General features: G+C 42.8%; 1 long non-coding RNA gene across 1 annotated transcript in view; it reads right to left on the reverse strand.

Moving 5' to 3' along the window:
- LOC101751892 overlaps positions 1-21,929 on the reverse strand; it is a 70,190-nt gene that overhangs the window by 12,881 nt on the left and 35,380 nt on the right. The window contains exon 2 of the long non-coding RNA XR_001463355.4: positions 3,324-3,367. This is a non-coding gene — a long non-coding RNA (uncharacterized LOC101751892). The remainder of the gene's footprint in view (positions 1-3,323; positions 3,368-21,929) is intronic.

A 21,929-nucleotide genomic window follows, 5' to 3' on the forward strand; every position in this document is an offset into this window, starting at 1 on the left:
CTGTGTTTCCAGCAAGATAGATGTCACTGTTGCTCCCACAAAACACGTGCAAGTATTTTCCAACATCTGTTCTCAAAATGTCACATTTCAACAAGAAGAAGCATTGCCCACTTGTAAAAGAACCTAATGAGTGATGGCATTGGTGGACAAAGGAAAGGCAACTGATGTCATCTACCTGGTCTTCTGCAAGGCCTTTGACATGGTCCCCCACCACATTCTTACCTCTAAATTGGAGAGATACATTATTGAAGGTATTATAGGTGACTATTTAGTAGATAAGAATTGGCTGGGAGGTTGTAGCCAAAAGACTGTGGTCAATGGCTCTATGTTCAGGCGGAGGCCGGTAACAAATGGTGTCCTCCAGGGGTCTGTCTTGGGTCCGGCACTCTTTAACATCTTTATCAATGACATTGACGATGGGACTGAGTGCACCCTCAGCAAATCTGCTGATGACACCAAGCTGAGAGGCACAGACGATATGGCAGAAGGAAGGGATGCTATTCAGAGGGACCTTGATAAACCCAAAAGATGGGCCCTTGGGAACATAATGAGGTTCAACAAAGCAAAGTGTAAGGCTTCGCACTTGGGTTGGGGTAATCCCATATATTTATACAAACTGGGAGAAGAACTACTTGAGAGTAGCCCTGCACAGGAGAACCTGGGGTGGTCCTGGTAGATGAAAATCTTAACGTGAGCCAGCAGTGCACCTGCAACCCAGAAAGGCAATGGTATCCTGGGTTCCATCAGAAGAGGGGTGGTCAGCAGGGAGAGGATTGTCCTCATCTATTCTGCCCTTGTGAGGCCCCAGTGGGAGTACTGCATCCAGATCTGGGGATCCCAGCACAGGAAAGATGTAGAGCTTTTGGAGAGGTTCCAGAGGTGGGCCATGAAGATGATCCAAGGGCTGGAGCACTTCTGCTGTGAAGACAGGCTGGAGGAATTGGGCTTATTCAGCCCGGAAAAGAGAAGGCTGTGGGGAAACCTCACTCTGGCCTTCCAGTATTTAAAGGGAGTTTACAAACATGAGGGAAATTAACTTTTTACACAGATAGATAGTGACAGAATGAGGGGAAATGGTTTTAAACTAAAGAAAGGGAGACTTAGACTTGATGTCAGGAAGACGTTTTTCACTGAGAGAGTGGTGAGGTGCTGTAATGGGCTGCCCAGTGAGGCTGTGGATGCCACATACTTGGAAGTATTTAAGGCCAGGTTGGAATAGGGCCCTGGGCAATCTGATCCAGTACTTGATCTAGTGGCTAGCAACCCTGCTGGTTGGAACTTGACGATCCTTGAGATGCCTTCCAACCTAAGCTGTTCTATGACTCTATTCTATGATTCTAACGTGCACATATTTGTATTTTGCATGGGCTCATTGTGTTGATGCAAACAGAAGCTGATGTTTGAAAATTTGGCCCTGAATAGTTTCACTGGAAGCAGAATGCAGACAGATTTTCAGAATACATTTTATGTTTATGGCACAATCTCTGCTGAATCCAGCAGAAATACCATTACTGTGATAACCTCAGATGCTGCGTGTCTAAACAACTCACATAACAGGCAGAAAACCTTAACTTTACTCCATAAATTATTCAAATATTAGTAGGCTGTAGGTCCCAAAGTGCCAATAGAGTTGAATATCAATATCATAACCTATGGTAGCAGGACCACCACTTTTTGAAATTGCCATCATGTCAAATGGCTAGTCAGGAGATAGAGTCAAGCCAGACGTGGAAAAGGGAAGGAGGAGGTGAACAATATGCACAAAGAGCAGTGGATCAAAGCTACCGAGGATCTTTAACACTATATCAGGATAAATGGACTCAACTGGGACTTTATTAGGCAGAGCAGGATGTCTCTAATTTGGATGCACTTTGGATGAACCAGCTTGGATGCACTGAGCATGAATCAAGACTGACCAGTGGATGTGACTGCTCCTTGAATTGCTCCTGTTTTGCCTGCTGCAAAAGTGAATCCTGACACTGGAGACTGCAGAAGGAGAAAGGAGAGCAGCTGAAAACCAGTCTAGGGAGTTACAACTGCCTCTATGGGACTTTGTGGGTTTCAATCTTTGTGGTTTTTAGGACTTCACCAATGCAGAGCTGCAAGTACCTCACCTGAACTTGACAGAACCATTTACTAAGTAATGGCAACAGAAGTAGGAGTCAAAGGAAGGAATAAAATGCAGACATGGGAGTAAGCTGATAAAGAGAAAGTAGTCTGGGAAATAAAAAGTCATAGATGCTTCTGAATAGACATCTAAGACCTGTATTCACTTTGACCTTGATTATGGACCTTTTGCTGCTGCTCCCACTTACAACGTGAAAGTGATGCTTTTCCATCTCACAGCTCCACTATGAAAATAAACCCATTAATATTTCTGAAGTATTCAGAATACTGTCACGCTGAATTATAGCAAAAACCCTATGAGGAAATTAATAACTCATTCTTCAGTGCAGTATCTGAGTAGGATGTTAGAATTAAGGTATCAGCTCCTCCCTTCACCATCAGAAAATGATGAAGAAAAATCATTGAATAGCTGCTTATTGAATGAAGGTTGTCAATCCCATGGACAGCATGAGACATCATCCTGTGAAGCTAATTTGTAAACGTGTCCTTAAAGCTTGCCTTATAATGCACCTCTAAAAGGCAACAGAATTGAAGTCACACTGGCAGCTCAGCTCTGTAACTTTCATGCTTTCTTACTGCAGCTTTGGCAGGGAGGGGTGTGAATATCCATGTGTACAAATCAATTCTCAAAGTTCACACTCATGAAAAAAAAAAAAAAGAACCTTTCTCCAACATGGTAAGGTTTCATTCTCCAGGTTGACTTCCAGTGAAAGGTTTAGCATCCTTACACATTTACATTCCAGACAATGCAAAACACCTACCACATAAAACACAAGAAGATCTCGAAAGGGCTGATGTAGAGATGGCAAAGAGCTGAGTGGCAGCTCAATCAGCCTAAGAGGAACACCCCGCAAGAACATCATGTGAGAAAAGCCTTCAAGTACAGGTAGAAAAACTCAGCACTGTGCTGGGCACAGGAAAGGGGAGCTGAAGCAGAAATGAGGGCAGGCTACATGGGGTTTAGCATGGGCAAGAGGAGATGGCAGAAAAAGTAGCCAGTGGTGAGCAGACGGATCAGCATATGCTCCATGGGAAATCAGGTGAGAAGGTCCACCAGGTCCAGTTGAGAAATAACAGGTAACCTGTCAGGCACTCTCCCAAAATCAAATCCTTCCTCTGCATTCAAAGAGGCAATCCATTGCTGGGATTCCTTGCCTGAATCTGCTCTCTGAACATACAGCATTTCTCAGCCTCACCTTCCCAGGTGTCCATGGGTTGTGACGTCCAGCTCATGTCCTTCCTGGAAGCAGGCAAACATTAGAAATTAGCACCCACCGTAAACAAACCACCACAGGCTGACCCAAAAGAAGGCACGACCTCGAGCCCTGTAGCAGAAAGCCATTGTTGTTTCAAGGGCTGTTTTTGTTCCCTATTGTGAGTATGGTAAATTTTTATATACAGATCTTCCTTTCAAAAATGCCAGCCCTTTCCTAGGCCTGCACTTTGAGGTGATTGTTGCTATTTGTGAATGACTTGGGAATTAATTAATGTGAAGCCAACTGGCTTATAAATGGTTGGCATTGTGAACAGCCAGAGAATCATGGGGAGAGCAGTTTATGTGGTCAGAGCCACATTCAGTGCTATATGTCAAGGGAGAAGATTTATTATCACAGTAGGTCCATTTTCCAAAAGTTTGCAAGGGCTGCTTTATAACGAAGGGGCACTGTTCACAGCACAGTCAGCACCTATTTTTTTTTCCTCTGGGGTGTATTATAAATCCCAACCAGAAAAAGAAGGTGGGGGATGGTTATTTAGCACTTAGAGAATGAAATCTCAGCATAAGAGCAACATAAATATTATATTTACTATGAAAAGAAAGAAAAGTGAGAAGATATATATATATTTAAATGCATATAAAATAGCAAACCTATTTCTACCATGATGTCAAGAGTTGAACTCCCACATTACAGCTAATTAAATTAAATGAGCCTAGCAGGCAGGATTATAACCTATAAATATTTTTGGTTGCTTGCCTCCCTCAGAAACTATCTTTGATTTAAAAATATCACAGAATAAAAACAAATAGCTCATAGCATGGTTTAGGTACTTAATTATTAGAAGAGGGAGGAAGGAAAAGCTTGTGTACCTGCATTTAAAAACAGTCAGCTGGGTATCTTTAACTAGAAAACAGCCCTGAATAGAATAGAAAACACAGACAGAGGCGGTGGCTACAGAAAACCTTTGCCCTGATTTGCAGGCATAGGGAAAGGGCTGGGAGGGAGCCAGGGCAGCAGCCGGGAGCTGCAGCTGGAGGTTGCTTCCATGCCTGTCTCTGCCACTGGTGACCACAGGGCCTCAGGCTTGTCCCCCAGCCTCTACACTCAGGGCTCTTGGTGTTATCCCTCCTTCACTCTTTTCTCAATGCATCTCTTTTTGCCTCCTGCTCATGCTGTGGTTTCTCTTGCAGCCTGCTGCCTGCAGTAACTTGGCTGTGGGTGCCTGAGGCCAGGACAGGTATGTGTGAGCAGCCTTACCATCTCTGCTCTCCCTGACTAGGGCTGGGGAAGGTTGAAGTTACTGGTCTTGGCTGAAGCTAGTTGATAGGCAGCTCTGCTGTGTACAAAAAACCATTTTCCAACCAGTACAATCCCTTCTGCCACCACGACTGGGAGGCTCCAAAGCTCCAGGCCCTTTGGCATTGACTTAAACCCTGAGATCACACTCCCGCAATGATACGTGGGTCAAACAGTTCTTGATAACCACGCACATGCAAAGGTATTTCTGAATTCACTATGATTTGCCTGACTGATACGAGACCAAGAAAAATGTGTATTTAGTTGTGCCAGCTAAACTGTGTTTCAGTTATAATCTTGCACCTAAAGCTCCACTATTATTATACTTTCTTGAAAAGAAATTAAGGACCTATGATAGTACCAATAAAAATTACGATGCTGCATGTTCTCTTGCCTCTTACAGCAAAATACCATAAGCCTTTTAATAACCATTCTGTATTTCTACCTAACAGGGAGGAAAATAAAAGGTAAAGTGAAAGAAGCCAAAGAAGTCCCCTGAGACAAACGTGAAAATTCATGCTTTTCCCAAACCACAAGTGAGGAACCAGATAGCATAATGTATATAAATGAAAGCAGCAGCTCTATTTCATGCTAGTTAGACCATCAGATGTTGAGGCCATCATTGCCAAGAACTCCCATGTAGTTAGTTTTAAAAAGAAATCTCATATATGATGAAGTAATTTTCTGAAAAGATGTTTTTTGAATCACTTTTCTCGCGGGTTTCTACAGAAGCCATTCAGTCTTCAGAGTAAGCTAAAGGTAGTGCTAAGACTCACAAGAGCTGGATAACTCAGAAATTGAAGATATTGCTCATTTTTTGGGTCACACCATGTGCTCAGAGTTGGTTACACTGAAATAGCATCTTTTTCCTTAAAGGACAGCTGCGACAGAAGCTTCCCACCCCTTTCTGGTGATGGTAAGAAAGCAGAGAAGAAAAGGAATAAACACTGTAGAACTAAACAGCATGGAGAACTTATCACGTTCTTCAGACACTTAGAATTTTGTGGGATTTCCTGTGCATTTATAAGGGGATTAAATGCAGCACTTAAAACAAGCATGCCCTTGCCACACTGTACTTGTTTTCTTTGAGCTTCATGAGCAACAAGAAAACCACATGCACCATGTCAATTATTTTTACCAGCAAAAACAGAACGCTCCCCTGCTGCAAGGGGTTTTCTGCAGTTCCTTGAGCCCTCGCCCCCATTGCCCCTGCAGCCGGCTGCTCAGCATCTGCCCATCTGCTCCCAGCACACCTCCCACAGAGCTGAGCTTCTCCTCCCTACCCCTTGCACCCCATTAGTGCATGCAGTGGGATGAGCATCTGGGGAACACAGAGCTGCACAAAATCCACATCATGGCAGTACTGTGCACTTCCCCATCTCCTGTTGCACATCCTGGAGACCCAGTTATAGCATGGGTGCAAGGACACAGCATGCCTGAGGTCACAAAGAAGCTACAGTGTCACGAGGAATTTAAATCAGGCCTTTGAATCCTAATTCCTGGGTGACACTTCTCCATCAATTCAGAAAAGGGAGAGAGGGGGAGGACAGTGAACAGTCTTCAAACTCCATCAACTACTTTGCTGCAAAGTCATCCCACACGAGGCAGCTTAGCTTCAGTCTGCAGCTAAGGAGAAAGCCCAACCAGTTGCTCTCATTGAAAAAGAGGAAGAAAAAGGAAAAGGAAAAGAAAAAGAAAAAAAAAAGAAGAAAAGAAAAGAAGAAAAAGAAAAAAGAAGAAAAGAAAAGAAGAAAAAGAAAAAAGAAAAAAGAAAAAAGAAAAAAGAAAAAAGAAAAAAGAAAAAAGAAAAAAGAAAAAAGAAAAAAGAAAAAAGAAAAAAAGAAAAAGAAAAAGAAAAAAGAAAAAAGAAAAAAAGAAAAAGAAAAAGAAAAAGAAAAAGAAAAAGAAAAAGAAAAAGAAAAAGAAAAGAAGAAGAAGAAGAAAAAGAAGAAAAAAAGAAAAAGAAAAGGAAGAAAAAAAGAAGAAGAAGAAGAAAAAGAAGAAGAAAAAGAAGAAGAAAAAGAAGAAGAAGAAGAAGAAGAAGAAGAAGAAGAAGAAAAAGAAGAAGAAAAAGAAGAAGAAAAAGAAGAAGAAGAAGAAAAAGAAGAAGAAAAAGAAGAAGAAAAAGAAGAAGAAGAAGAAAAAGAAGAAGAAGAAGAAAAAGAAAAAGAAAAAGAAAAAGAAAAAGAAAAAGAAAAAGAAAAAGAAAAAGAAAAAGAAAAAGAAAAAGAAAAAGAAAAAGAAAAAGAAAAAGAAAAAGAAAAAGAAAAAGAAAAAGAAAAAGAGAGAGAGAGAGAGAAAGAGGGAGGTTTAACTGGAGTATTATCAGAGATTTGGAAGTATTAAGAGCCTGTTCAGCTGTGTCCTTGCTAACAGGTGTCCCCAGCAGTGAAATGCAATTAATATGGAGAGGATTTCTGGGAACAAGGGGATGGTTAGGTCAGCCAAAAAATCCCACATTAAAACCAGGGGCTTGTTTATGGCTATAAGGACAAGACAATTGTGATAAAACTACAGACATTCAGGTAGCCCTGGGCTCGCTGAAAGGCTTTGTAAGGAAATTATCAAGCTTTTCACATTGTAGTGGCACAGACACGTCTGCAAAATGCTGGCAAGGAGCCAGCAAAGCCAAAAATGCCCTGTGTTGCCGTATTACATGCTAAGAACCACTTTTCTCCTGCCTTATCCTCACTTTCTGTCGCCTTCCTGAGCGTTCTGGTCTTTACCCTCTCTCATTTTCTTTGATCTGGTTCTCAAGAGAAGAACATCTGATCCCAGTAATCTCAAAAGAGCCACAACAGTGGGAGGCCCATTAAATCTCATTTTCAGCTTGTCCTGAGAAATTGAGAGGAGGGAGAGGACGAACAAGAGAATGCCAAGAAGGGCTGTTGCTGTAAATAAGAGAAAACAGAGGGCACATCAAAAAGGGAAGAGGTTGTGGAAGGATCAATGGTCCCAAGCTAGAGATTAGTAAAGACACACCCCAGCTGGCTTTCTGCAAGAAGCAAATGTCTGTGGTGAAGGAAGCATGAAATAAAACACTGGTAAAAGCCTGCGCTAATACATCATCAAGATTCTAAGTGTGAATGCAGAGAGGCCTTTGAGGGCCATCATTACGCATCCTGTGTGTTAACGCAGACAAGTCGGACTATAGCAGGAATCCAAAACCTAAACCCTTTTAATTCTATTTTGTTTTAGAGGCTCTGAGTTGCACCTCCAAACCCCGAGTCTCAGTGCCCTCTGTTCTGGACTCCCTGCAGACAAAAAGCATTTCTGATTTGTATTTAAATGTGAGTACATGCAAGAGAGTCCTTTCAGCAAGCTGATTTTATCTTTCAGAGTTTTTTAGGGTCTAACCTTGTCAGGCTAACCAGTAGCAAGCATCATGGGAGACAAAGTATAGGATTCCCAACAGCAGAGGGGAAGCTGCAAGTAAATTAATCCCTATATAATGTGGTATTTAGTACGCCTATTTACTAGACGTCAGGAAGCCAAGACATTGCCATGAATTCAGTAACCTCCACTCCTAAAGCGATGATTCAGAAAAAGGGTTTTGCAGTTGAAAAGAGACCACACAGGTTACTTCTGATCTTCAAAGCGAGTCTGGAGCTCCGATGACCCTCACGCCTGTGGATGAGTGGTCCTTGGAGGCAACCTGACTCCATGCAGCCTTGGCACGAGTAGGACTCAGATGGCACCGGCACTTCCTGTCCTCCAGAGGCTTTGGAGGCAGCTGATAAGACTCAGCAGCTCCTAGTAATTAAAGAAACAGGTGGAACAACATAACACCATCACTCTGGAACTCAGCATGCTGATTTTTCCTCTGCCCTCAGACTCGAACATTTTCCTTTTATTTCTCTCCTCTCCCTCCCACTCTACGTCCATCATGAAAAATTAATTTCTCTTTAGCGGAGTTCACAGGCAGGAGGGGAAGTTAAAAATAAGCTGCTTAAATGCCTTTGTTTGTACATGGGAAAAAAATCCAATAATTTCAGGCCTTGGTGTATCTAAAATTATGTAATCACGTTCACTGGCAGGGAGGAAACATTTTAGCTGGCAGACAGGGGTGCAAAGCAGTCGTACCACAGCAAGCTTGAAATAGCAAGTGGCAGGCACTCAAATAGAATAACCATAACGAAATCTAGAAGATTAGAAGGGAAAAGGACACAAACCAGCTATGACTTGACCTTGGTTTCGGTTTACTACAGTTGAAACAACTGAGATACTCGTAGCCCTAAGCCTCATCATTTAGTCGAGAGCTGCCTGCAATGAAAGCAGTCAGAGGGAAACATTTTTACACACGTTTGCCTGCTCTAATTTTCCTCCAGCTGCTGTCTTTCCAAATTTGATCTCCAGACAAACAGTACCAAGACAGGTGATTTAATCGATCAAGCTAAATTGAAATAACTGGCAGCCAGCACACAGAAACGATGTGAAGCTACCTAGGGTAAGGAGCCTACTCCACTGCAGAGAAAGGGAAAGGGAGATGAGTGTTGGCTCAGGAGCAATTCCTATCACCTCCGGACTCCATCACCTTGGCCACCTCCCACATGTGGGGCTGCTGGAAAGGCTTGCATTGCCCAGACACAATATGGGATGCAGTACCACCATCTACATCCATCTCAGAAGGAGCTGCTGAAGAGCCAGGCAGTCCCACAGTCCTCTCCCTCCCCCCTCCACCTGATCTGCTTCTCCTCCATCAGCTCCTCCTCACCAAGGCTCGTCTGATCCTACAACAGCCTTGTAGAGAGCCCAGAGCACAGAAAACTGACCCTACTAGAAGAGGGAAAGAGGAAAGGAACCAGTGTTGTCCTCTAAACAGGGGACACGGCAGGAGAACTGCACAGTGATGGGGCCAAGATCAGGCAGCCTTGTTTGCCATCGGATAAAGACATATTTGTCTTTGCACCAGATACGTCCTCAACTCACTGTACAGCCCCATCACCAATGATGAGGCTTGGATGGAACCACCAATTTCCATGAACCTCCTGCTTCCTTTCCCACTCATTCTGCCCCTTCATAGCATTCACTGTTCCCCCACAAAGAAGTCCCTGTGTTATCAAGGCATTTGGTGCCACCAAAGCTGTGCTTGCTGGCAAGCCAACAATTCCCCAGGAGAGGCACTCAGCCCCAGCACGTTTCTGTTTTGCTGAAAGGTACAAGTTGTGCTGTTTATCCCACACTTGTGTGGGAGCATGTTTGCATTCTTAAGAGCAGTGGTGCAAGTCACTTTTTCCCTGGGTATTATCATAGAAAACTAGGTCTCATGCAATTGCTTTTCTGTGCTTCACAAGATTGCCACTTTGGGTTTTGTGCTGGGGCAGCAGGGGTGAGATTAGCTTCCCAAAGAGAATTAAATCCATAAAAGAGGCAGAGGAGGGCTTGCTGGTGCTATTCAGGCGCAATGGGAAGATACACTTTTCCACAGACAGAGCCTCAGAGCACAGCCTTCCCAACCTTTATTAGTATTCTTTCACAGCCAAGGAATTTAATTGATCAAAGCAACCAAATTCCTGGCACAAGTGCTTGAAGTTGCAAGTCTGTTCAGACCTGGTGTTCACAGCCAGAAACCCCATGAAGTCCCCCTAGAAGATTTTGCTCTCCAATTCTACAGGGGAGCATGTCCCAGCACCATAGTAAAGCAGCAGCAGCAGAAATCTCTGAGAAGGAGGGAGGGGAAGAAGCCAATTAGACAAGCTCATAGGGGTTTCATATCAAATGGGCCTGATTGCCTCAGAAAGTTTGGACAATTAGTATCAGCCACACAATGCAGGAAGCTAGGGATGGTGATAGAGTGCTGCTGCTTCCTCCACACTATCGAATCCCAGCAGCACTTCTGGGCCATCAGCATCATTTTGTCACTATCGTTTTAGCACATGATGGAGCAAGTCCCCACAAGGGTGCAAGACGACAGAGGTACCAAAGGCAGAGAGGACTGCTGCTCCAGCTTCTCAGCCCTTCTGAAGATGCTGCCACAAGCAACAAGCATGAAAATGGAGAGAGGCACAAAACAAATGAAAAGGGATCAATTCCCAGCCAGGACCCCAAAGACCCAAAGGTTTATAGGGCTGCACTGCCAGGTAGGCAGGCAGCAGGGTCACATTGAGCGCCGATGTCTGGATGCAGCCAACATCTGGCTCCTGTTCCTGGTGGCCCCATAGCCCTGCCAAGACATCCCAGCTGAGCAGCTTTGAATGCCCCTTGGATGTTGCTGGCATCTATAAAAACCACCCAAATTACAGCTCCCTGTAAAACACCAAGCAAGTCACTAAAACAGCCCAAAATCAAGAGCAGGGACTTGGCATGATCCTAGATGCAATTTGCAGGGACAGACTTTTAAATTTATCTATACCTGAATATGGATTTCTAAGAGAGAAACCAGAAGTCAGGAGAGTATAACCTGTTGTCATAAGTATCTGAGCAAAATACAGACAGTCACAAGAGTCATTCAGCCTGTTGGCTGTCAAGATATCTTTTGTGCCTCCAAAACCTCCTGTCCCCACCCATTCCTTGCTTCTCACGCTTTTCCAGCCTGACTTTATATTGACTTGGAGGCGTGTGAGAGGAAAGCTGCCTGTGTTTTATGTTCTTCCTGATTTGCAAGAAAAACAAATGTAAATCACACCTCACATTTGCAGTACTGCAAACAAAAGTGTTAGATTTAAGGCTCTGATATGTACAACGGCGGAATCAAAAAGTACAGTCAAAATGATTGGATACTACACAACTGATTTCTTTTTTTTTTTTTTAAGGTCTGCTTAGGGGAAAAAAAAAACAAAAGGCTTGAATATGAAATATCATTTCCCCTTGATTCACTCAGAATTGCTTTGCATTAAAAAGGAAAAAGCTCCATTGTACAAAGAGTGCGGCAAGCAGTGGGAGAGGAGCATGTATGTTAGAGCAGTGTACTGAACATCTCTGTTTATTAAAATTTTGATACAAGGTGAAACACAATTTAGTTGACGTCAGCAACCTTCCTAATTAGGCTTTTTCTTTTTCTTTTCTTTTTTTTTTTTTTAATGAAAGGGCAGCTTTGTGCCTCCTCTAATCAGCTTGACAAAGGACATATAAAAATGCAAACAGACATAAATATTACCGTAATTACCAATGAGAAACACCACAGACAGCTGCAGGAAGTAGCTACAGATCTGCTTGCAGACGTAATGGCTCAATCTCGTGGGTTGCTTGTTCTACTATGGAAAAGAAGGGCATTTTGTAAACCATGAGCCACTGATTAAAATCTAAAACCAACCTCAAATTTGCAGCTTTTTCCCCAGACTCAAAAATATTCAGAAAGTACCCCTGACTAAGCACAATCTATTTTCCTGCTCGCTAGTTCTGCAAACACTGACGTGTCCCAGTTTATGAGCTTTCTGCTCTGCCCACACCAGGCCTTTCTTCTGATCTAGTGGATGGGTAACGCTACCCTTCACTCCCAGGCCCAGAGCACAGATTGCCAGCTCTACAAAGAGCTTCAGAGGCAGCAGCAGCAGCAACATCAAAGGTAGGTGCAAGGGAAGGTATCACTACCAGCATCAGAGTTACTATGCAAATTAAATGATTCAGTGTAAGGGTATGTTAATGCCTGCATTAAGCCTCTGAACATGCCCAGTGTGAACCGTTTCCAGAAGCCTAAGCAGATTCATTCTCAGCTGGAGGCTTGTATAATTAATAAAGGCACTGTGCCTACTCTCCTGACCTAAGTGGCGAGGTACCAAACCATTTATAGCTTTATAGGTTAACACCAACATCCAAAAACGTATTGGCAGCTTGTGCAGATCCTGGCACATTAATGTGATGTGTTCCCAGCATGAAGCACTACTTAATAAGCGGGTCACTGCATTCTGCATTAGCTTCAGTTTCTGAGTGGGCTCAACGTATAGCCCCATGTAGAGTTTATTATGGCAACCACATCTCAAAGGGACAAAAGGCACAGATAACTGAAGCAGAGTCCATTTGAAAAAAGAAAGTAACCCTGTTCACACTGGAGCTAAAGGCATTTTTAAAAGGGCCCTGCCACTGTTCAGACATCCTATAGCATCCTTCAGTTTAACACATTTGAAGCAATTCACATGTTAGAGGGAAGGGTGGTTGCTCCTCTATGTAACAGAACCTGCATGGCTTCAACTCACTCCTGCAGACTCTATTTCACTCCACCCACCAGCAACAGTTCTTATTTCACCCATGTGGAAGAGCAGCCCATATCACTCTCAATTCCAGCTCAAACTCATGCAGCTTGTGCAACACTACTTCACTGGAAGTGATTTGTAAGAGATTGTTTTGGCACTTGCTGCTCATGGGACCTTCTTCCAAGTGGCAGTTACCACTTAACCAAGCCTTCATCTTGCATGAGTTTCCATAGCTCAGTGCAAAGGCAGTCCAGCTCTTGGTGAAGATAGTCTAACAAGAAGCAGGCTGACTGCACTGTGGTGTGTTAGGAAGCTCAAAGATGTACTCAGCTAATTCTGTGAAGAAACCAGGAGATGTGTACAATGCCACATGTTTGCATAGGTGCAGTTGCACACAGGAAAATATGAATGGTAACTACCAGCACAGACCAGTGAGCTCAAGTTTCCTGGCCCAGATCAAGTCATAAAGTAAAGGAATGATCTACTGCATATGTAGTGCATTAGAGCTCTTCATTAACAGAGAGACTAATCAATTTATGGAACTCATGAATCAGTAAAGCTATTACTTACAATGATTATTGGCAAATTAACATATCACAGTGTGCTGACCCCGATCCATCTCCAGCAACGCTTCCTCATGCACTGCTGGTAAAGGGCCCTGCTCTATTTGCTGCAATTCCACTCAGCTCAGCTGGGCTGGTTCCACTCTAACATCAGGGATAACGGTCACCCTCCAAGGTTTATGCTTTGGTAATCAATCATACAGACCTTACAGAAGACAGTAAAGCAATAAACCTGAGAAGTGTACAGACAATGCTAGCCTCAGGCTCTGGGTATGAGTTTCAAATTGACTGAGAGGTTATCTGAGAGCAGACCCAGTGGCTGGTTCAACCCATGAGAAAGAAAGGGGTCCCGTGCCAAGTTCTGCTGCTGATCCAGCTGGCCATTCAACGTCTGCTCCTACTCTGAAGGTAACACAATCCATTACCTTCTTTTGGGCCCAGCTTTTGCACCACAAGGACTACTGACCACGAAGACAGTGAGGAAGAAAACCCATTTGCACACTGAAAGGCTGGGGCCAGGCTGCCCACAATACAATAGCGCAGCAGTCCTGCTGCCTGAATCAGCCAGATTGGGATGCACACAAACACCTTCACGCAAGAAAAAAGGGAAAAAAGAGTGGTATTATTCAAGCTACACTCAGCCACAGAGCGCAGTAGGCCACATATATAAAATGACTCTTTATTAGCAATCCTGTGGCTTTAAACCAGAGGAGACATGGGCTTTGAAATCCTACAGACAGACAATCGTTCCCTATTTAATTCTACCAGGCTTTTTCACAGAGGCTTTTTACGGTCTAAACTGACATTCTTCTCTCTATTCATTACTGTATTCCTGGCCTAAAAACTGTATGACAAGGGAAAGGAAGTGGAAAATTAGGTTACAGTGCAAACAAACATACTGAAAACATTGCACATTTAAAAATAAATTAAGTTTAACCATACTTTGCAAAGGTTAACTCATAGGTTTTACTATTAGAAAATATCAAAACATTGTTCATTTATTGCAGGGCTCTCCTGCCTGCTGCTTTATTTCTGGGTCATGTAAGTGTCATGAAGGGTCAGCTCCACATTACTTACAAGCCACGCTTGCTTAACAAAGTAATCCACAATCTTTCCAACATCTATCCGCTACTAAGCGCTCTCAAATAGGATACTGGTGACATCAACAAGGTCCAATGATGCAAGGAGGCTTCTACCTACCAGCTGAATCATTGGCCCTCTGAACATACACATCAAGGGCTGGAAACTCCAGCTGCTTTAAATCAGCATTCCACCACTGAAATCAGAGGTGGCATGCCACTCTAGACCAGTGAAAAGCCCATCCCTGACTTTGGTCAAGCTGCTGTTTACTAAGTTAGGGTTTAATCAAAGGTTATCAATGCCTTTGCTCAATCATCATAGCCCATTTTGGTCCTCAAAACAACAGCCCCACCGACACAAAGAGCGGCCAAAATTGCAGGATGTAAGTGTGAGGCTCTGTACACTTCTCCAACCTCCAAAGCTCAGCATTTTGGCCATGGGCTGTGCCTATGCAGGGTTTCTGGGCCAGACACAGACCATGCAGCTTCTCTCCCCCGCCTTGTGCCCAGGGTTTCACAGGGAGGGAAAACAAGCATCAGAGACCCCCAAGCATCAGAGATCCAGGTCCCAGTTTGGAAAGCCTGGGAAAAGACAAAGACCACCAGACACTGTACCATGTATTCACGGGTCCATTTAGAAACCTTTCTCTCTTCTGCCTATGTGCTAAATTTGCATGTGTATACTTAAGGCTATGCATGCCAAGGAATGGGGCCTTTTTGAGATGGGGGAAAAAACCACATTAAACTGGTAGTATGGTTTGAAGTAAAGCCTCAGACAAGATGGCAAAAGTGTTTAAGAGCTAGTAAGAGTCTTAATGGATTTCATCCTCGTGTGCAAGCTAATTGTCAGTCCCATTCCTTGGTACCATCACTCCACAGCTCACTCTTACTGAAAGCTGCCCAGTCTTTTGATTAGTGCTACAAACATGCATGCTTTAATCTTCACCATCCTAAATGGACTCTAAAGAATAATCTGCAGAAGCCCAGCTGCAGTATTTACGTTTCTGCAGTCAAAATCCCCAAGGGAAAATAGAGGTGGGGGTGGGGAAGGGACCCTTTCTGTCTTCTGAGCACTCAGTCTAATTACATTCCTAATAGTGAATTTATGGTATCTTATCTCATATAGGCTGAATACACTATCTGGGTCACCAGATTTGCTATGACACTAAAAAGAAAGAGTGAATCACGGTTAAGCAAAGCTAGAGAACTGGATGGCCAAGTTTTTGTTCTGTCAAGCACCAACATTTCATCACCTTGAGGGCATTATTAAACTTGCCAACCCTTTTGCTCCTCTTATTAGTCAGACATTTCCTGGAGAACAGGAAAGGAGGAGGGGAAAAGGCACTAAAACATACTCATTCTCTAGAGACTTGAAGACATTTGTCCATTTTATGACTCTTGCTTGTTCTTCCTCCCACTGTTCTTCCCATTGTACTTCTCCACCATTTGGACCATGCTGACATCATTCCTTTGTTATCTTCTTAAATTAGCTGTAATGAAGTCCTTTGAGCTACATATGCATGCCTTATTTTTTTCAGTTTTTGCTTCTCTGAACAGTCCCCATTCACTTTCCCTCACATTCGTGCTTCCCTTCCCCCCAGTCCACAACATGCTTTCTAATCTGCTTTTCATTTGTTCCCTTTCACCTTTGGTTACCCAGTGGCCAATAGCCAATGTACTTTACAAAATAAATTGCATTATAACTGACTCTCATTGAGAAGTGACATGCACCCATGTGGAGAAAGCTGAGCATTTAGAGCAGGAACCATCTAAAATTTCAATGCCCCAAAATACAAGGACAAAGGGGAGGGAGGGGGAACAAGAGGAGATAGCATGAAAAGCGCCTATAAGGGCATTTACAATTTCTGGCACGTGCAAACAAGTCTAAGGGATGTTTGTAGCCATAAAACCACTGGACTGAAGATCGTGCAGCTGTACTACAGCAGCCTATCTGACTACCTGACCATACTTGACTAGATTGGAAGCTGGTTTTATGTAGCAACCTTCACAACCATGGTATTTCATAGCACTTTACAGGATAATGAGTTAACATAAGACAGCTATTATGTACTTAACAATAGCGCACAGGCAACCTTGCACATATAGAATCAACTGTGCTGAAAAGCCAAGGGGCGGGACAAACAGGTTATACTCTACCTTTTTGTTTTTAGAAGTGCCACAGATCTTTAGCTTATTCCTCGTAAGCTGATACAAAAGCTGGGATGTGTCTTCACAGTAAAAAAAAAAGAAAAAAAAAAGGTATCTTTTTACTGAGTGATAGCTTGCTTAAAATAGAATACAAGGGCTCTATATTCCAACGACTGCCTCCTGCCTCCTACTGCCTATTGGTAGGATGAGAATATTTTCATAATCCACTACGATATCAAATAAAATGTTTTTCCCCATTCCAGAGCTATTTGAGAATCTGCCTTAAATTTATGAAGTGGAATGGCTTAAGCAGAAGATGGACAAGATACTATGCCCAAATGGCTTGTCCCAAGTAGCAGCAGCAGTTTCCCATACAGACTAGCACTTGTCCCACTCTGTTTACTCCCTTACTGGATATTTATGTATTTTTCTATTATACATGCATATACATGATTTGGGTTTTTGCAATTAGAGCCTGAAAGTCCATTAAAAGAATAAGTATAATGTCACAGTGTGTGGCATACTCTACAAGCTAGTAACACTGGACCCATCCTCCTACACTACATGTTTACTGAAAGAGAAAAATACAATGATTGGTGATGGGTTGGTGAGAAGATGGGTTGGTGAGAAGCCACTCTCTGGCTTCTCCTCTTTCTCTGGGAAGCATCAGAAATTCTGTTTTTGAGGATGGGCCAAAGTTCTTATCCTGGAACACCTCCAACAGAAAAGATTCAGATTATCATCAATTACATTTTCCTGGCCAATGTCCTGACTAGGAAAAGCTATACAAGGCTCAACCAGCTGAAGCCATTGTTCTGAAGTTAATTCACAATCAAACACGAAAAGGAGCCCACACCTTCCAGCACAGGGTCATTGTCCCAGAACCAGATTTTTTTTCTGAAGTTCTTCAGTGTGTATTTTCTTGTTTAAACAGAAGCCAAGATTAGCAGTAATAGTGTGCCACTTTTGAGTTTCCATTTTTTCCCCCCTCAAATGCAGACTATATTTAGAACTTTTCTTATCACTCCTTTCCACAGTGGCTTTCTAATTCTCCTCGGTGTTTCCCAGCAGAGCAATAAATACCCTGCAAGACCTCAGCAACATTTGTAACAGTGATTATTAGGAGGAGACCACAACTGCTAACAGTAGATATTCTTTAATTTAGGAACAATAGATACAAGAAAGGCAACATGGCTCAGTAAAATGGAGTTTGAGAGTCTTACTGCCTGTGCCTGACCCCCCCTTCCTCTTGCACTTTATCTAGCTCATCCTTTTGGACGTTAAGCATAGTACAGCAGGATTTTTCCCCCATCTCCATACACTAACAAACATGACTGCCCTACAGAGCATCAGGACCCTTTTATATGTATGTTGCAGTTACTGAACTATACAGATGGTGCAACAATGTCTCAGCCACTTTTAAATGAAGCTCACTTTTAAATGATGCATAATTCTTGGTATCTACCTTGGATTTCACATAAGACAGGCAATTCTCCAGCCTATATGGTTACAGCGAAACTTTCAAAACAAATACAATGCAGAAAGATGTTGTGACAAGTTACCTGCAAACCTGGCAGATAATAGCTCTCAGAGGTCAAACTACTCCATTTATCCAAAAGAAGTGTTAACTCTTACATCTGATAAGAATATCAATGTCACTATTCAATATGTGACACATTCTCTTTGCAGAATTACAAAGACAATCCATTTATCCATTAGTGCAAGGTGTCACATCAATTACTTGGATAGATGCATCAGGGAAACTCAATTGCTCTCATAGATTTTTTCCCAAAGTTGAAGTTGCATTTGCTCTAGCCCCACAGAAAGGAAAAGCATACATTCTACTATATAAAATCTCCAGCACTGCTTAAAGAAGAAATCTCAACCAGCTCCCAAAACTTCTTGAGGGCAAAATTCCTCATCAATGTCCCATCAGGATATCTGTTCCCTTGCATCTACAGGGCAAATGCTTGTCTTCAGTTCAGAGATCTGGGATGCAATTGGAAATGAAGGCTAAAGTACCAAGTATTAGTAATAGTTAGCCCTTCCCTGTGCCCTGCACACATGCATCAGGCATTATCACTGCTATTTCAGACACAGCTGCTGCAGCAGTGGAAGAATTCGTGCATTAGGAGAGCAGACTTGGGTACCCCTCTGACAAGATTTTTAATAGGGCATGGAATATCATTTAAGGAGGAGAAGAGTGAAAGCAAAGTACACAGTAACATGACATTTCCACCTCCTCCCCTCCACTGCCCAAATTTACATGCAGTGAAGCATCTCATGCATTTCTTTCTGTGGGCATTTGGGTGTGCAGTATTGAGTTCAAAGTAGTGCCATGTTCCTAAGGGAGCTGAAGTGCTTGTTGACCATGTTTTGCCTCTACAGATGTGAATTTCTTCTCCTCATCCCAGGCAGAGATTGCTATTCAGGTGACAAAGCAGTACCCACACTGCTTTTGGAAGTGTCCCCCAATTACAAGGGCTGACTTCTGGACAGTCAGTTAGTTCCCCACTTCCCATATGATACCAGTCCATGCAAGACATGAACAGAGGACAGAAAAAAAATGTTATTCAGGGCCACTGGATCTGCATTACGTGTTTCTAATCTCATTAGCCCAGTTTTATGGTTTGGGAGTCATACTGAAACCCTCAGGGGCCGAGGCCTTTGACCAACCCTGCAGTTCTTTATGTCTCTTATGTAGTATCCATGATCCATTTTAAAGCATTATTTATTAGCTTCGAAAATCACAGCTGACAGTGTACCACAAGCAAGGCTAACACCAGCTTTCCCAGGACTGGCAGATGTCAGAAAGCCTCAAAATCTGGTGAGAAAGTTGCATCTCAAGAGATTTCATCAAACCAGGCAGTTTAACATACCTCACTCAACTCCTGCAAGCACAGTTTAGCTTTCAGGTCCTGACCTTATCTGGAAAAAGATACCGCAAAGGCAAATACAAGATGTAGGGTTTGAGAAGCAGCCAAAGTTTTTCAGACTATGGAAATACCTCATTCATTCCAAGTTTAGTGCAGCAGCCCAGGCCTGTGTTTTGTTTTATTTAAAGCAATTCATTGAATAAGTTCACTGAATAGTGGGGGACTGTGTTCTACAGAAATGCTTCCAAAGGGAAAAAAGCAAGCGGGACTCATTGATCTTTTCCATCTTACATCCTCATAGGAGAACCACTGTTTAAGAGAGTCTACCATAGTTCAAACTATAAGTTGTGATTTCTGAGCTCAATTCGGTCTACCATTTCAGCCCCAGCTGTGCCAGCAGTTAACCAAAACATACCTTACAGCAAAGCAGATTCACTGCTAACGTTTTACTGCTTGTAGGGGAGGTGTGCACACATACATTAGTCAAACTACTATACTGTAACTTAGACACTTGCACAGTTACTGATGCCAGGCAGGTTTCTTCTATTTTTGGAGGCTAGCAAAGTGATCTGAAAGATGTGGTTTCAGCTCATCTGTGATGTCGACCTGTGTTTGATGAACAGCTCCATCCACCCCTGGCCTTTTTATTTATTTATTTATTTATTTTGAGGATAAATGGGGATGGAAACCACATTTGAGAAAGATAAGTAATACCGTGCCTCTCTCACCCTGCAGTCCTATGATTCAAGCCGTATTCTGCTTCACAGCCTAAACCCACATCCCCAAAAGCAAGCCCAAATCCCTGTGATAGCCCAGCCTCTCTTTCTTGGTCTCCTGTTGATGACTCTCTCATCACATGCGAATACTCACCACAGCAGCAGAGTGATGTGGGTAGGCACTTTGACTCAGGTACATTCAGTTGTTCCATCCAATGTGAAATAGAGGAGGGGATGGTCACCTTAAATGACCCCAGTCCCAGTACACCCAGTAAGACATCAAGTGTTCAGTGATTCAAATTTGGCATGAAATACCCAAAATAGTCAGCTGAGCAAGGCGAAACCAAAAAGCATTGCACAGAGCCCTGTTACTTATATCTCATCTCCTTGTCAGACATTTTCTCAGCTCTAAACTTAATTTTACCACCTATTTATTAACTATTGACTACATAATCAAGTGCTGGCAAACTAGGCATTAAATAAACTGAGCAGCAGTACCAAGTCATTTGATAAAGTAGAAATAACACATCAAAGGCTACAGTCTTATGGCAATACAAGTTCTAGCTAAGGGCCTCTCCACGCATATGCTCCTTCATCTGTTAAGGTTATTAAAAAGGCAAGCACAGCTGTATTTTTTAATAAAATAATTAGCTCTGTCAGTCTGTTTTGAGTGATATTCCTCACTTTAGATTCAGTTTAAGCTCCATCCCACTCAAAGTAGCATATGACTGCAAACTACATCACAAAATAAAGTTACAGAGGTATTTAAAAACTGATTGTTAACTTAACATTGCAATGACTTGAACCTGCGAGGCACAGTCCTGGAAGGCCATTGTAGCTCACAGGCATCGAAGTGTCCGTCACACAGCCTTGTAAAGAAAGCTCCCAGCTACAGTCCTATGTCCTGTTGGAACAGTGTCCCCAGAAAGGCTACTTGAAAGCATCTCACTCTTTGCATAGACAGCAGGCAGCCTCCAGCCAGCCCAAGTGGCTGTTTGTGAACTTCTCTACAGCAGGGTTAGTTTAAGTAATAATAATATTTATATTCTAAAGAATACAGTTTAAATACACCTCCCACACAATGAGATTTCCTATTTTTAGAAGGGAGATGTCTGTACATCAAGAAAAAATAAATAAAAAAAGCAGCAAAGAAGAGTTCAAGGAGTTTGAAATCAGAGTTCCATGTTCTATGATTTCACCGGGGAAGGAAAAAGGAACATTTGATTTTATTTCTTTTAGCCACCAGCAGCTCTGAGCACCTTTTTCACTGAAGTTAGCAGAAGTGGCAGCATCCCAAGTGAACTCAGTGAAGCTGCCATGAGCACTCAGTTCTGCAGGGTATGGACTATAAATCCCAAACACTGCATACCAAAGGTTAGTCTGTCTATAAGGCACACGTAACTCTTTGTCTGACAGAAGGGAACCAAACTTCAGTCCCTCCATGCTAAAGAGCTCCTGATGAGCAGTGCCGGGCCTGGAGAAGCACTGCTCAGAGGAACCTTCCCAGTGTGGGTAATCACATCATACTAACCTCCAAATGCCCTACAATTCAAAACACTATTGCTCACTGCTAGCACTGCCTCCTGCTTTGAGGCTCTCTCCCAGCCTTGTGAGACTTGGTTTCATGCTGGAAGGAAGAGAAAGAATACTATGGAAATCCTACTAAACCCACTTTCTAAATCTGGGACACATCATTAATTGCTTCATGTTAATAATGCCTGAAAGTCAAAGACAACTGAGCAGGCTACTGAAGTTAGAAGTTGGATTTGTGTTTTTTA

This window comes from Gallus gallus, chromosome 2, assembly GCF_016699485.2.
Source record: "Gallus gallus isolate bGalGal1 chromosome 2, bGalGal1.mat.broiler.GRCg7b, whole genome shotgun sequence".
In the NCBI taxonomy this organism is placed as follows: domain Eukaryota; kingdom Metazoa; phylum Chordata; class Aves; order Galliformes; family Phasianidae; genus Gallus; species Gallus gallus.